Source organism: Diceros bicornis, chromosome 4, assembly GCF_020826845.1.
Source record: "Diceros bicornis minor isolate mBicDic1 chromosome 4, mDicBic1.mat.cur, whole genome shotgun sequence".
NCBI classification, from domain to species: Eukaryota; Metazoa; Chordata; class Mammalia; order Perissodactyla; family Rhinocerotidae; genus Diceros; species Diceros bicornis.
In genome coordinates this window covers 77,627,231-77,643,483 of record NC_080743.1, presented here as the reverse complement: position 1 = coordinate 77,643,483, position 16,253 = coordinate 77,627,231, and the positions used below count along the sequence as shown (strand labels likewise).

The 16,253-nt window shown below is 42.6% G+C and overlaps 1 protein-coding gene across 1 annotated transcript in view; it reads left to right on the top strand.

Moving 5' to 3' along the window:
* The window catches only part of INTS7 (integrator complex subunit 7), a 340,989-nt gene that overhangs the window by 105,994 nt on the left and 218,742 nt on the right, over positions 1 to 16,253 (top strand). The gene's annotated exons all lie outside the window — the stretch shown is intronic.

Below are 16,253 nucleotides of genomic sequence, written 5' to 3'. Positions count from 1 at the left end.
AAGTCTAGATGGAGATAAGCAAGGGTCAGCTGCCTGAATTAGGGATAACCCCTAAGGTTGCTTCCAAGCCTGAGATACCGTGATTTTAAAATCTTTCTCTGTTTACTTCATTGATCCAGATAGACTAGCCAAAGCCTGGAAAGGCCAGCTGACTCAACCAAGGTCGCACATTGAGCAATGGCTGGGCTGGGATTAGTGGCTCTGGCCTTTGAGCCATTATCACAGAGCTGGAAGAGACCTTGATCCCATCTCAGTGGAAATTTTATACTCATGAACTCAGCATTCAATCAACAGCATACCATGTTGATTTTTAAAATATTCCTTGATAATTTTAACTCAAATAGTTTTTAGTACGTTAATTCATTTAAAAATATTTATTTGGCATCTACTATAGGCCATACTCAGTGCCCGTTAAGTTCTCTTTGAGTGTATTTGTTTCCTTCTCTAATGACATTTCCTGATTGGAAATCAGGAGTGGGAGGCACTGGGCAGGACGGCCCGGCATTTGCCTTAGCTGGATGCCTGTCTGTGTTAAATCTCCAGGCTACCAGCCAGCCATTCTTGTGATTGGAATGGAGAGTAGGAAATAGTGTGAAAGTGAACGAGGCAGAGGTCGGAGAGAAGAGTAGCTTGAGACAGCAAATAGCGCAATGGTGAGATGAGCAGGAACAGCATCAGATCTTCCCACAAACACATGGAAGAGATATGAAAAGATGAAAGAGATGCAGTGAACAGAGAAGAGAGCTACAGAGACAGAAGGACTAGGTGTGGGCATAAGCAAAGAAAGGAAGCATGAATCTTCTTTGTTAGGGTTCACCCAGTACCATTTGTATTAGGGTTAAACTATGCCAGCAGAACCACTATGAGTATTATGGAATAAGAAAGTTATTATAAGAATTAGATCTTGCACAATTGTGGGAGGAACTGGGAGAGTAAAGATCTGAAAAGAGGAATTGAAAGATGGTAGAAAAGTTGCCAACCAGCCCTGGTGCGGGTGAACAAAGTAGAACTTACAGGAAGCAAGGCAGGTCTGGCTATTGGAATGGGGCCACCAAGGGGCTAGTGCAGAATCTTGGAAAGAACTTTGGCTGTTTGTAGCTACTGCCTCTGTGAGTTTGCAGCAAAGCATGTGATGGTGGGCATGAGGTCACCGTTGGTCAGCAGGGCCAGTGGTCATGGAGCAGAGCAGAGAGGCGACACACAGGAGCCTGGCTGCATTTCTGTGTCTCTCGCCAGCTCCAGCCAACAGCAGCCTTCAGAGAGAGCCTGATGGCTGCTGCTTCACTGCTGCCTCCCACATCTCATGCAACCTCACTTTTGGCCAACTCTAACCAATCATTCAGGGAAGTGCGTGCTGGGAAATATAGTCCCCAGCATAGCCAAGGTGACCATCAAACAATCCAACACTCTGACCGAGGAAATGCTGGAATACACTCAGTTCTTAGACACACGGAGCCTCAAATTTTTGAAGTTTCGAAAAAGTATACGATAGAGAGGAAAGCTGTCAGAGTGTTTCTGTCCTTCAAGGCTCTGGGTTTCAAGTGACAGAAATTCTAAAACAACCTGGCTTAAGTAAAAAAGAGGCTTTGGGGAAAAATCTCGGGGTAGCTCAAAGAATCAGAAGAATAGTTGCCAAATAATGCCAGGACAGTCAGATGGAACTTGACACCATAAAAACATGCTCTCTTTCCTTGTTTCCATCTCTGTCTCTCACAGCCTCATCTCTGGATGGTGGCCCCGTCATCCCAACCTTCTCACTTGGCAGCTCTGGTGTCACAGTTATATAGAAACTTGACCAGAAAGAAAAGTTAGTTTTCCCCACCAGCTTTATTTAGAAAAAAACCCTGATTTTTTTTTTTTTTCTTTGGCTTGGTCCTTGGATGAATCCCCATACCAGTTGCTGTGGCCAGGTGAGTAGGATGTTATTACGGTTACGCCAGGGTCACATGCCCATCCCTGTGGCCTCAGAGGAATGGGCCAGTGTCCTTTGATCAGCAGCCCAGAACCATATGGAGGAAGAAAGGAGCAGTTCCCCCAAGGAAGAAAGTTCTGTCCCCAGAGGAAGGGAAAGAGGTGCTGGGCAGACAGCAGTAACAGCTGTCTACATTGGTGTCTCAGGGACTGAATGAAATGTTCCTCAAATTTGTTCTCATTCTTACCCATTTTCTTTAATGTTATGGCCACTGCAGCAAGTTTCCGATCACACTCAACTGGCACTCCCAAGAGAACCGCTACAAGGGAGGAAATATTTCATAAGGGGTGATGATCAGGTGGTGATAATCATCTCAGAGACTTGGAGAGACTGAGCAGCTTGCTCAAGGCCACTCAGTTCTTGAAAAAGGACAAGGAGGACTCTGACGGAATAGCCTCATGGAATACATTCACAGTCTGCGTTATAGATCACCCATGGAGATTTGGGCTACATGAATCCATTTCCCAGGACCTAATCAGATTGTTTTCTTGGACCTGAAAGGACACACCAGGGCCAGCGTGATTACTCAGATGTCAAAGAATAAAAGAAGTTACTTGGATTCTGACTTCAGGATGGAGGCAGGTCGAGATGCTTCCTGACACGTGTGTCAGAAAGGTAAGAGTGTGACTGCAAGGTAAGAGCAATGTCATTGAAGTAATATACATATTTTCTAGGAGAAGGAAAGGCACCTGAGATTAGGGTTTTGCGTGCCCTGAAAGAGGTAGGCAATTTCATTGTTGTTTAGGTTGGCCCTTAGTTATCCACTCTAAACAGAGTTTAAAATGTGCAGGTAGATAATCTAAGACTTCTTTTTAGCCAACAGTGTAATTTATCTCCTCTCTCCTGCTTGTCTTTTATACTTTGTCAGTGGTTTCCACACTTGGCTGTGCATCAAAATCACCTGTGGAGCTTAAAAAAAACTTCCCAGACACCAGGACCCTGCACTGCCTCACAACAACCTGCCACCACCCCTGCCATTTCAAGCTCCATGGAGGATTCCAGTGCACAGGCAGGATGGAAAATGGCTCCACAGGCTGCAAAATGCTCTCCATCTTTCAGAGAGATTTTGTGTGCTTTATCTGGCTGATACCCCACAACTGTGGGAGCAAGGCCAGGCTGGAAAACTAAGGATATGGCAGTTAAATGGTGTTTTTAAGGTCAGAAAACTCGTAGCTGATGGAACCAGGTGGACTAGAGCCTGGATTCTTTTGCTCCTGATCCAGTAAAAAAGGGCACTTAGGGCTTAGTCTTGACCCACTGTGGAGGGATAGCAGGTAAAAGAGGCCTGACAAAAAAGAATAGGTCCATTTCTGTAAGTAATCAATTAAAGTAATACTCTGAGGCAGTATCCAGAAATGAGCACCTCCCACAGGCAGAGCCCTTCCTAAAATGTACCATCCATCTACTCTTTCCTTGCCAACTGAAGGTGCCTTCTTTTCCTACTCCGGCAATTACTGCTGTGTGACTTTGGAAAACTGCTCAACCTCACTGTTTCTCATCTATACAATGAGAGTGTTGGGATTGGGTTGTTTCTGCTTTTATGCTAGATTGTTAAATCTGTTCAATGAAGAGCCCTTGGACTTGATGTGATTGCAAAGGGCTGAAAAGAGCCCTCTGCTTTCTTAATGTCTGCAGATGCCTTGTCCTTGTCCGTTGCACAAAGCCTTTCATGTTGCAATAGGGTATAAGAAAAAGCTTAAAATGTGATGATCCCTGGAAAATGTGCATTATGACTCAGTCTCGTTCAAGTGAAAAATAATGAAAAATGAAAATGATTGACAGCAAAGGGAGGGGGAAGTGTGCAGAAGAGAAAACAAGGAGGCTGCAAATCCATGGAAAGGAGTGGAGAGAAAGAGCTGAAGAGTGCCCTCAGGGGCTGGAGTTGACAAAAGAGAGGGGTGGCAACAGCAAATGTGGCTGATTTATTCATTTTGCCTGAGATAGGTAGTTCCTAGATGGATTGTTGGATGAAAATTTGAACTCTGATCCCTTACTTCTGCCCCAACCCTTCTGGAAGGCCTTAAGATCCTTTCCCATAGATTTTGCACTACCCCAAGCCCAGTAAGCATGAAATAGACAATAGTGTCCTAAATGAATGAAACATTTATGTTGGCCCTTGACCAGCCTGGCTACAGGAGCTGGAAGGGAATACAAAGAGACACAAACCCGTAAGAATGGTCCCAGGAAGGTTAAAGCACCTACAAAGAGGGGTCTTGCCAACCATGACCAGCAATAATAAGGCCCATTGGGTCATGTTCAGAGCAAGAAGATGGGCTAGTCCCACAGCCTGGGTAATGGTACAGTGTCAACAAATGACAAAGGAACAAAGGAGCCATTCATCTCCTAAGTGCTTACTCTCTTTCCACTACTGGGGACACGGGCAAGTCTCTGATTACCCAGGCTGAGCTCAGGGCCTGGCACATAGTAGGAGTACAATAAAAGTTTGCTCAATGAATGAGGAATGAATGGAAGGATGATGAAGAGGACAATGCTCTTCAAGCTGCACAGAGAGCCCAGGATGGTCGAAAAAGTCCTGAGAGGAGAGTCTGTGCTGTCAATTCAATCGAAATCAGGAGCAAAAGGTCATTGTGGTAATCGGTTCCTTAGGAAACAGACTGAGATAGAGATTGTGTGCAGGAAGTTTGCTGAGGAGTGTCCTTGGGATCCACACCTATGAGTGAGTGAAGGGAGTAGAAATTGGGCAGAAGGATGAATTGCACTTTGAAGCAGATGTGACAAAGTTCTCAGGTCAGCCTCATAGGATTGCTCTTCAGATTGGCTCAGCTTGAGGCTAGGGGCTGGGTCTTCATACTTCCTCATCAACCAGTCACTGGATACAGGCTACACTCATAGAGGAGTTGTGACCTTGGACCACCTGTAAACTGTCAGCAGCCAACATTCCCAACAGTTGAGGGAATGAGTGACTCCATCTTGAAAAATGGATGTGTGGGCACACCACAGCATCCACTATAATAATTAATCCAATCTCCTGGATGAAAAAGTCCAAAGATGAACTCATATAACTGGTTAAGAGTGGAGCCAGGACATCTCTCAAATGACGACCAGAAGATTCTCACAGACTTAGTGTACGTGGAATTTGGTATGGGATTTGACAGAGCTATCAATATGGAGAAGGAGAAATGGAGATTAGATCAATGGTTCCCAAACCTAGCTGTCTTCAGAATCATGTGGAGGACCATTAGAATGCAGATTCCTTGGCCTCATTTTCAGAGATTCTATTACTGGAGAGTTGGGGGCAAAGCCTGAGAACCTGTATTTTAACAAGTGCCCACATGATTTCTATGTGGCCTATCTCCCAGCCTGTGCTTGGGAACCAATGGCTAAGACAATAGAACACTAAGCAGATTCCAGATTGTTGAACAATCTGTACTTAAAGAGTATTGCTAAGTGATGTCACTCTGGAAAGAGATGTCAGTGGGTTCAAGGGTGCTCACTCCTGAGCTCTGTTCTATTCAACAAATTTTATCAACAACTTGAAGACTTTAATAGAATATATATCCACTGAAGAGAATCCCAAAACTAGAAGCGATTGCTAATATTTTGGATGATTGAATCAAGATTTCAACATGTGGCCCTTAAGTATAATTTTGTAGATTGCTATTTATTGACACTGAAAGTTGTTCGTGATATCTTAAATAAGAGAAAGCAGCAGAGAAGTCGTAGGGTATGGTGGTCTAGAGCACAGACTCTGGAACCTAACAGACTGCGTCGGTTCAAATCCCAGCCCCATCACTGACTCACTGTATACTTACCTGAGCAAGTTTCTTATTTCCCTGTGTCTCAGTTTCCTCATCTATAAAATGGGGACAATAATATATTATCACAGTACTTACCTCATAGGGTTATTGCGAGGATTGTGTGAGTTCATATGTATAAAGAATTTAATAACCATGCCTAGCACATAGCACATATGCCTAGCACTGTATAAACATTTGCTGACATTATGTGTAATTATTTCAGTTATCTATTGCTGTTTTAACAAACTACCCCAAAACCTAGTTGTTTAAAACGATGATTTATTACTTCTTATGATTCAGTGGATTGTTCTGCATCACTTGGTACTGACTGGGGCTCTGGGGTAATTGAAAGGTCCAAAAGGACCTCATTCACATAGTTGATGGTTGATACTGGCCGCCATCTGGGAGCTCTGTGGTATTCTCAGACACAGGCTTCAGTTCTCCTTGTGGGCCTCTCCATGTGGCTGGTTAGGCTTCCTCACATGGTAGTTGGGCTCCAAGAAGGACCTTCCAAGAGATTAAGGCAGAAGCTGAGATCTCTTAAGGCCCAGCCTTGGAAGTTACCCAGTGTTAGTTCCACAATTGGTTAAAACTAGCCTCAGGCTCAGCCCAGACACAGGTGAGAGGAAATAGACCCCACCTTTCAATGAGAGGAGTGGCAAAGAATTAGCAGCATAGAGGTTTAATCCCACTTTTGTAAAAGTGTGTGTTTATGCATAGAAAATGATATCTGGAAGAATATATAACAAAATGTAAACAATAGTTAACTTTAAGAGGAAGGGTTACAATATGGTTGTTATTCTCTTCTTTATCCTTTCATATTTTGCTTTTTTCCCCCTGAATTTTCATAATAAATGTATACTACATTTATAAGAAAAAGTAATTTTCATATTTTGAAAAAATATATGAAGAGTTAAAAACCAATATGAGCCAAAATTGTGATAGTTCTATCAAAAAAAAAAAAAAAAAGAAAGAAAAAACTAGCTCAAATCCACACAGCATGAATAAAATCACAGTAGCTAGATCTAGAACACAGTTCCTAATCCCGCTCCCCTCAGCAGTCATACTGCGCTGGAGTGTTATGCGCAATGCTGGATTCTGTGCTCTAAGAAAGATTCACAAAGGGAAACGACATATCGGGTGCGGAAGGGGAAACAAAGAGTCTGTAAACTGTCTCTTGTGGAGAAGGATTTAAGGACACTTGGGTTGAAGAGAAGAGCCTTAGAGGGGACACGATATAGTGAACTGGGCCCTGATTCCATGTACGAGGAGGCTGCCATGGGAAAGAGGCATTAGTTCTGGTCCTACAGAATGAGGTACATTTAGTGGAAGTGACACAGGGGCAGATTTGAAATTCTTCGTACAAAGAAGAACTCTCTAAATCGTAAAAGAATAAAGCTGGGGTGAGCTTCCTAGGAAGGCAACAAGCTCCCTATTCAAGCAGAGACCAGATGCCCATGTCTCAGGGCAGAAAGCATGCCTTGGAGAGGTGCCTGACCTAGAAGACCTACCAAGTCCCTTCCAAATCCCAGGTTGTATGACTGTCGGCTTAAGTGAGAGTAGAAATAAAATACATGGTCATTTGTTTAGGAAGCTTAAACCTTATCCTGGCTAAAGACAGTGGCTCGAAATAAATGAGTTCTTGAAATTGCTTTTATGAGTCTATAAATGGACATTGCCCTTGCTGTGAAAACACGGTGAACCAACAAATATTATCAAGTGAACACTAGATGCATGGCAATGTCCTGGGTATGAAGATGTGGTCTCTCAGCCCACAGGTTTAAAGTTTAATAAAGAAGAAAGACATATAATCACCATAAAATGTGACACTCCTAAATATGGTCATTATGGATGAGTACCTGTGGGGGGACAGGTGCCCAAAGAGTAAATGATTGATTTGTAATAGCAAAGAAAGCTTGGGGAGATGTGGAGGTGGGAGCTTTAAGTTGTAACTGAGAGATGAGAGATGAGAAAGATGGGGGCTGAGGCAAAGGAAGAGAGGCCTTGCCCCAAGTCTTTATGTTAATATGAACAGCTTTGGTGGAGGAAAGAAGGCTGCATGCCAGTCTCCTGGATTGGGCTTTCCTAAAAATAGATCACATTCTATCTTTATTGACTAATATAGTAATTATAATCACCTCCATTTACTAAGGACCTACCAACTATGGTAGCTGCTTTACATATATTAACTCATAAAATCTATTGAATAAACAGATAAAGCAATGACTGTTATCTTCAGGGACAGGGTCCAGAGATATGAAGAACTATGATTGATCCCCTTTGAGGTACCTGCCTAACTCACAAGAACCCTCACAACTGCTCCTTGCCCACAGTGGTAGCTTCCAGCAGCCATCTGTTCAGCATGAACCCTGCTCTCCTGTCCTCAGCTGAGTCATAGCCTCCCCCAGGCATCTGGAACTATGTCCAAAGAGAGATCCAGGCTTTCCACGAGGTGGGAGCTGTAAGGTGGAAACAGGGACACTGTGGGTGGCTGAGACAGAGAGAGGGAGAGAGACAGACAGACAGAGAAAGCAGATGCCCAGGGAGAAGCAGAGACAGGGAGAGCGCACCACGTGGTTCCTGGTGGGCAGCCACCCACTTCCCTGCTTCTGGTCCTTCCTGAGACCTGGATGCCTTCTTGCCCTCCAGTATTAAGAGCAGCCCTGTGTCTTTACGTTAAATGGACCATTTTTACTTATATTAGCTTGAGTGTCTATTACTTGCAACCAATAAGTTCTTACTAATACAAGTGTTTTGTCCATCTGTTAAATAAAGAGCCATGCTTCCAACTTAGGTTGTCTACCTCCAGAGTCCAACCATGGGGACCTCCCAGCTGCTTTCTGTCTGCTCCAGGGTGGCAGTTTTAGGATAACATCTCCTAAAAGGAAGTTTGGTGGGTGAGCTTGCTCTTTGCTTCATCAAGGTGGTTCCTGTGCCAATTAGGCATCACCAGTGTGATAACCAGCTGCCCGATGAGGGCGGGGGGCTGCCCAGCAGCATTCCAACTAGTTCATACAGTTCAATAGTTCCCCATCATCACCTTCTCCCTAGAATATGCACCTTTCCTATTAAGTTGTTGCTTTCCAGGTTTTACTGGCATGCCACAGAAATAGTTGCTTTAGGAGCTTAGGTTTCTAAGACTATAGTGACTGCCCCAGCACCTCAAACCCTGCACCTGCTCCCTGCACGCTGCTGCTCACTGGCTCATCAGAGCTGTCCCCTTGACACCCCTTCTCAGAAGCCTCCCCTTGGCCTCTGCCCAGACTTGCCACCTGGTTGGAATTGCCCTGAACCTTGTACAGATATTATGATAGCTCTGATGACATATTCGTGCTTGCATTTGCTTAGCCATCTGTCTCCCAATTCTAGCTGGGAGGACGAGGTCTGTGTCCTATTTGTTTTTGTGTCTCTAACCCCTATCACAGTGGATGGCACAAGCTGGTATTTAATAAATGTTTGTGGAGTGAATGATTGAATAAGTGAATCATTAAACAAACTCATTTCTTTCCCAGATTCATTTCATTCACTCTCTGTTCACTTTGACATATTGACTCTGCTGTGTTTTACTTCACTAATAATGTTTCTTTTAGGACAATTTTGTCTTCCCTGTTTTTTCCTTGTCCACCTGAAGGCCTGTAAAATAAAGGCCTTCCTCCCCCTCTCTTTCTCATATCTAGCACAAGGCTTTACAAACAACTGGTGTTGATTCATGGGGTTTTGCGTGTGCATGTGTTTCGTGTTTGTTTTACAGAGCTCAAAATAATAATTCTAGTGCTTATTCTTCTACAGGGAATTTCTCAAATGGAATTTTCTTTATTGTCCTGTCCTTTTCCCTCCTTTCCTTGTGACTACCATCTCTTGACAGTGGACATAGGTCAATACTGGGCTTTAGATTCAACATGAGTGACCTTTGGTTTAGGCCACCTAGACAAGAATTTGCTCAACTATCCAGAAATAGAGGCATCTGTAATTGTCCTGATTGAACTTGGGGAAATTTCTCACATCACATTTATGCACTTTCCTACTTGTCTGAACAAAACAAACAAGAACCTGAGCGGCCACACGGAGCTCACCACTCTCCTTGTCTGTAAGGTAGCAGGCGCATGTGGCGCAATGGGTGAACTCCCCTCAGGGCCATACACACCTGCCTTTGCCCCTGATTGCCACAGCTCTTACAGGCTGGGTTTCCTTCCCACTGCAAGGCAGAGATAGTGGCCTAACAAGATGGAATTGGAGCAGTTACCGGGGCTAGAGAAGAGAGGTGAGAAGAGGCTTGCCAGCCAGGAAAGGTCTTGATGAGTGAGAAGTGGCTCTTGGGTGTTATATGGGCCACCACCACCTCTTGGTGTTCAGGATACCACTCCCCAGTGGGCAACCCTGGATGCTATCTTGGTGCTCCTGCCTTTGCCCTCTGAGTCTCTGGGCTCTCTGGGCTCTCTGGGCTGCAGCAGCTCCCTCTGCTATCCTGGATCCCATCACCTTTTCTTAGGTGAGCCAAGACAGCCCCTGGAGAGAAAAAATATGCTGCAAGTGAGGGATACTGACATTTAAGTGCCTACTTTATGCCAGACACTATGTTAGGTCTTCCTTCCTTCCTTCCTCCCTTCCTTCCTTCCTTCCTTCCTTCCTCCCTTCCTCCCTTCCTCCCTTCCTCTCTCTCTTTCTCTCTATTTCTCTCTCTCTCTTTCTCTCTATTTCTCTCTCTTTCCTTCTTTCTTTCCTTTCTTTCTTTCTCCCCTCCCTCCCTCCCTCCCTCCCTCCCTCCCTCCCTCCCTCCCTCCCCTCCCTCCCTCCCTCCCTCCTTTCTTTCTTTCTTTCTTTCTTTCTTTCTTTCTTTCTTTCTTTCTTTCTTTCTTTCTTTCTTTCTTTCTTTCTTTCTTTCTTTCTTTCTTTCTTTCTTTCTTTCTTTCTTTCTTTCTTTCTTTCTTTCTCTTTCTTAATTAAAGAGCTTATCTATGAAATTTTAGATATCTTAAGTTAGTAATAATGAGTCCTATACAATTAATTTTCTTTTACTATGTCTGGCTTGCTGGAAATTCCTTAAAATCTCAATGCTCCACTGTTCCAGCAAGATGCTTGTGAAATTACTTGGCTTTTTAACAAAAAATCGACATGAGAAGAGAATTTCCTCTCGTATTTCTGATCTTCCATGTAGCTCTGATTTTATGGTCAATGTCCCGAGTCTCATTCTATTCTTGGAGTTGCAAAGTAACTTGAAAGCTCCAGATTGAAAATTTGGGGGTAATGTAACTCTAATTGTCCACCAAAATTTTTTCTTTCTTTTATCCTGGTCATATCTCCCAGCCTTCTTTGAAGTTAGATATGTCCAAGTGGCTAAATTTCCACCAAAGGAATGTGAGGAGAAGTGCTGTGTGCCACCTTCAGGCCTGCACCCTAAGACCCAGAAGTGTCTCCTCCCTCTTCCCAAACACTGGGACCCAGACAAGGCAATGACTCAACCTTGACTATGCAGATAACGTCAAGGCCTAGAGGGTAGAGGATCAACAAGGTGTAAGAAACTTGGATCTCTGAATGACCAGGTGGAGCAGAGCCACCTACTGCCTAAACGCTCACCTTGTACTGTTACCTGAGAAAGAACTAAACTTCGGTCTGCTTTACAATGTGGCATTATTGATGGGTCTCTCTGTTAGAGCAACCTAACCTTACCCGAACTAATATAGAAATTGGTACTCAAAGTATGGTATTGCTGTTGCAAAAACCCAAAACATGTGGCATTGACTTAGCAGAGATAAGAGATAAGAAAAGATAAAGGAGATAAGAAAATTGATATTGTTTACTGGAAAGCCAGTGTCCTTGTTATGATGAGGCAAAAACATTTGGCAAGATGGTCAACTACAATAATTTGTAGGACAGACCACTTGCCTACTAAGACCCTAGCTCTAGGGGAAGAAGTTGCATAAAAACACACTGATAGAGTGTACTAGCTACCCCTTCCTGTGTTTTAGCAAGATATTATAACAGAGTGCAAGCAATTGGTGAGATTGCAGAGAATGTCTTGAAGCGTGGACACTTACAGAAGTAGAAAAGTCAATTTCTTCTGTACACAAAACAAGAAGAGATAAAACTATAGTTACTCAAAGCATTTTTCAAAGGCCCATTAAAACTTCTCAAACAAACCAAGAGCCAGGCCTGTGGCAAAGATGAAACTGAGGGTCTAGGATTTGCGTTGAAGCCTATTGTTTCTGGGGGACTCAAGGTAGCCATCATTAAAATGAGAGAGAGTCATTTGTTGATCAAGGAAGCAAAGAAACAAAACAACTGTAAGAACTATATTCAGAAAAGAACTTTGGGAATGGTGACTAGCTCATGGAACTAACGGAAGCCTTCTCAGGTTTTGAGTCAATTAGACTGCCAAAGAAACTATAAGCCTTGTCAAAAAAAAAAAACCCTTTGTGTGTAAGGCATAAAGCAACACTTGGACCCCAACATCTGCACCAGCAGGAAGCCAGCTGTAAAATTTGTACAGCTCCAAAGAGGGCTTAATCCAAAGCTCTCTTTAAATGTTGCAAGAGAGGAAGATAGATGAAGAAGAACCTCCCAGAAGGCAAAATCATCCGCCATGAAGGACAATGGACATACCTCTTCCATAGTCTTTTACCACTTCCAGCCAGCTTGGGTTAACCATGTTGTTGCGTGTAGCTATTTGTCATTTGTTTTCATTGACCAATAGTACTCCATTCTAAAAATATACCATAATTTATTTATCTATTCCATTGTTTATAAATATTTAGATTGTTTCTGTTTTTTTGCTATTATCTTATGAACATTCTTTTACATATTTCTTGCTATACACATGGACAGATTTCTCTGGAGTGTATTCTTAGGAGTGCAATTGATGGGTGGTAAGGTACTTAATAATGCCAAACTCTCTCAAAATAATTGTACCAATTATACTCCCTCCTGCAGTATATCTGTATTCCCTTTGTTTCATACCCTTGTCTACATTTATTATTTTCAGATATTTTAATTTTGCCAATCTGGTGGCTATATAAAGGTGTCTTGTTGGGATTTAATTCACATTTCCCAATTACTAATGAGGCTGAATATCTCTTCATATTATTTATTGGCCACTTGGATTTTCCCTTTTGTGCCTATTAAAAACTTCTGGTTAGCGCTATTAGGTTGTCTGTCTCTTTCATATTGATTTTTAGGAATTCTTTTATGTAACAATTAATCATATACATACGTTGCAAATATTTTCTCCCACTTTGTGGCTTATCTTTTCACTCTCTATCTGGTCTTTTGATGAACAGAAGTACTTAATTTTAATGTGGTTCAGATTAATTTTTCTATTCCTCAGTTTATATTCATCCCTATCTATGGTTCACATTCAGAATCTCTGAGAGATGAGATCAGTTGGCCAAGCACAATGTAGGGCAATGTAGTTGGATGATACTCTCATGCAAGACCATTTCCTAGGTCCTGGGCAGCCTATAGATGTCTGCTTTAGGATCAGTGCCAATCTCTGGCCCTATTTGCTGTCCCTAAGGTAGGGGAATACCATTTAAAACAATAAATGTTCGAGACAGGAGGAATTAGACAAAGGATAAGATATTCCAGTCAAGAAATATTATTCACTGCCAATAAAGCTCTTAATAATCCACAGCCAGAGATGGAGAAAATAAACAATAGGAAGCTTCTTAGAAATTATATCATTCCATAGTATGGGACTTTGCAACTCAAATATTTGGTGATTGAATATTTAATAATGATAACCCACCCTAAAATGTGATCTGTAGATAGCTTATTGATTAGATTATGGTGATTCCAAAGTTAACACCAGGAAGTAATAAGCTTAAGACTTCATGAAAGTATGTTGAAATGATAACTACAATTGAAATCTAAAACGTGGCAGTGCAAAGTCTGGAAAAAAGAGAGTCAGCGAGTTCAGATTTGCCAGTGTTCATTGAAGAATTTCCAAGAAAGAGCTGGACTGGATAGACATAAACATTCCTGTCACTTCAGGAAGCTCTGTTTCAGTTTTAGAAAATAACTTACTCCTACCAGAAACTCAAATGGGGAGAGGAGATAACAGGGACTTGTGTGGAGAAAACTGTTCTGCAGACAAGATCCAGAGAACCAGAAGGGAACTGTACTAGAATCATGGGCTCACCCAACTCAACAAGCATTTATCGAAGGTGCACCATGTGACAGATACTGTGGTGGATACAAAGTTGAAAATAGAGTCCCTGTGTTAGTCAGGACTCTTCATGTTGCAAGTTACAGAGAACCAGCCTCCAATTTAGTAAGCAATTCTTTTGGCTCATGTAAATGGAAGTTCGAGGTAGAGCAGGCTCCAGGGTTGGATTAATTCAGTGGCTCCTGGGTCATCTCCCCTCTGTGTATGGGCCTTATCTTCAGGTTGGCTTCCCACATTGCGGCAAATGGCTCTTCTAGACACCAGGGTTTATAAAAGATAGGAAAGCTTTTATGGAGGTTCACTTTTAAAAGCAAAGACACTTCTTTCCCAGAAGCACCTAAGCCAAGTTCACCTCATTTTTCGTTGGTCCAACAGGGTCACATGCTCCTTTCAAAATCAATCCCCAAGTCAAATGAAATGTCATGCATTGATTGGTTCAGAAACCCAGGCCTATGCCAATTGCCTCCACAAGCAGCATGAGATTACCTTGAGGCAATAAAAACTCACCTCTTTAGCTGGAGGGTGGGGTCATCTTTCCCCAAAGCCAATAGGCCAGAGGATAAATACTTGAGTGAAGATTAGAGTACTATCAGGGAATGGCAGAAAGGATGTTGTGCCATCTTCCTATGACAATCTCAGTCTGCAAGGAGCTTCCTGTTTAGAGGGGAAGACGGGAATAATCTACTCATAATGAAAAGTGACAGAAGACATACGAAGTGGTATGGGAAACTAGAGGAGAAGGCCTTTTACAGCACCTGAGGGATCAAGGAGCTGGGTGGTGAGACATTCACTTTTGAAAGATACTGAAGTAGAACTACATTCTAGGCTAAGGGTGTTGGATCCAGAGCATAGGACAGGAAGTGTAGTTCATAGGAAGGAGGCAGGAAATTAGTTAAATTTATAGTAACATTGAAACATCCAAGTGAAAATATCTGGAGAAAATTTGGGACCAGACAAAGAAGGAGAGGTTGTGTTGGAAGCCATCAGCGTAAGAGAAACGATGATAATAAGAGCTACCTTTTATTAAACATATATATTTATATATCTAATTTTTATTTTATTATATGTTAAATATAATATATATGCCAGATGTGTTGTAAGCACTTCATTGGTATTATTTCTTTTAATTCTCACAATCCAGTACAGATATTCCCGTCTCAATTTTACTAAAAAGGAAACTGACACTCAAAAAAGTAACTTACCAAGGCCATCTATCTGATTGATAGATGAGTGGGATTCAAACCCACATACTCCAGAGCCTGGGTGCTGGAGCTATGAACAAAGATGAGGTTATTCAGGAATGGAAGAATGTGTTTCCAGTCGTTATTTCCAAAATGCAGTGATCCTCAATTATGTGGATAACTTGACTTTTTATTAATATATTTGTTCAAAATTGTTTTGTTGTCCATAGCTCTTTTTTTCCCTCCATAGCTCTTTTTTCCCCCTGACATCACCTGGGATCCTTTTGGCTACAAGTAACTGGAAGGTGACTCAGCAAGCCAAAGCGATAAGAGAAAAGTATTATCTCATATAACAGTATGTCCCAAGGTAGGGCAGTTCCAGGGTTGATTAATTCAGTAACTTTGTGTCATCAAGAACCTTGTTTATTTCCATCCATTCTGTATCTTCAGCATGTCAGTTACATCCTTTAGCTAACTCATCTGATGGACAAAAGATAACTGTCTGAGTTTAGGTAACACATCTAGACCTGATAACATCTAAGGGGAAACGTTAGACCATCTCTTCTGGTGTGTCCTTTTTTGTTAGTGAAGGAACCTTTTCCCAAAGCCACGGGCGGATCAGCCCTCACATCTCATTGCCCAGAATTGTATCACATACCCATTCCTAACTAATAACTAACAAAATCGCTAGCAAAGTGGACAGGGTTACTTAATTGGCTTAATGATGTACATGACCACATGGAAGATGGTGGATTAACCAAAAAAAATGAAAGTTCTCTTAGAAAGGAGAAAGCAGGGCGGGCCCCGTGGCTTAGTGGTTAAGTGCGCGCGCTCCGCTGCTGGCGGCCCGGGTTCGGATCACGGGTGCGCACCGACGCACCGCTTCTCTGGCCATGCTGAGGCTGTGTCCCACATACAGCAACTAGAAGGATGTGCAGCTATGACATACAACTATCTACTGGGGCTTTGGGGGATAAATAAATAAATAAAATTAAAAAAAAAAAAGAAAGGAGAAAGCAGTGGGCTAGGGGTAGGTGGTGGGGTAGTGGTGGGGAGATGTGGGGCTTTGGCGATAAGGACATTGAACTGGCAATCAACATGTCTGCTACATTTTCATCTACATCATGCATTCTCAACAGCAATGATATCCCCCCAAAAGGGCAAAAAATTGGTTGGAGGAG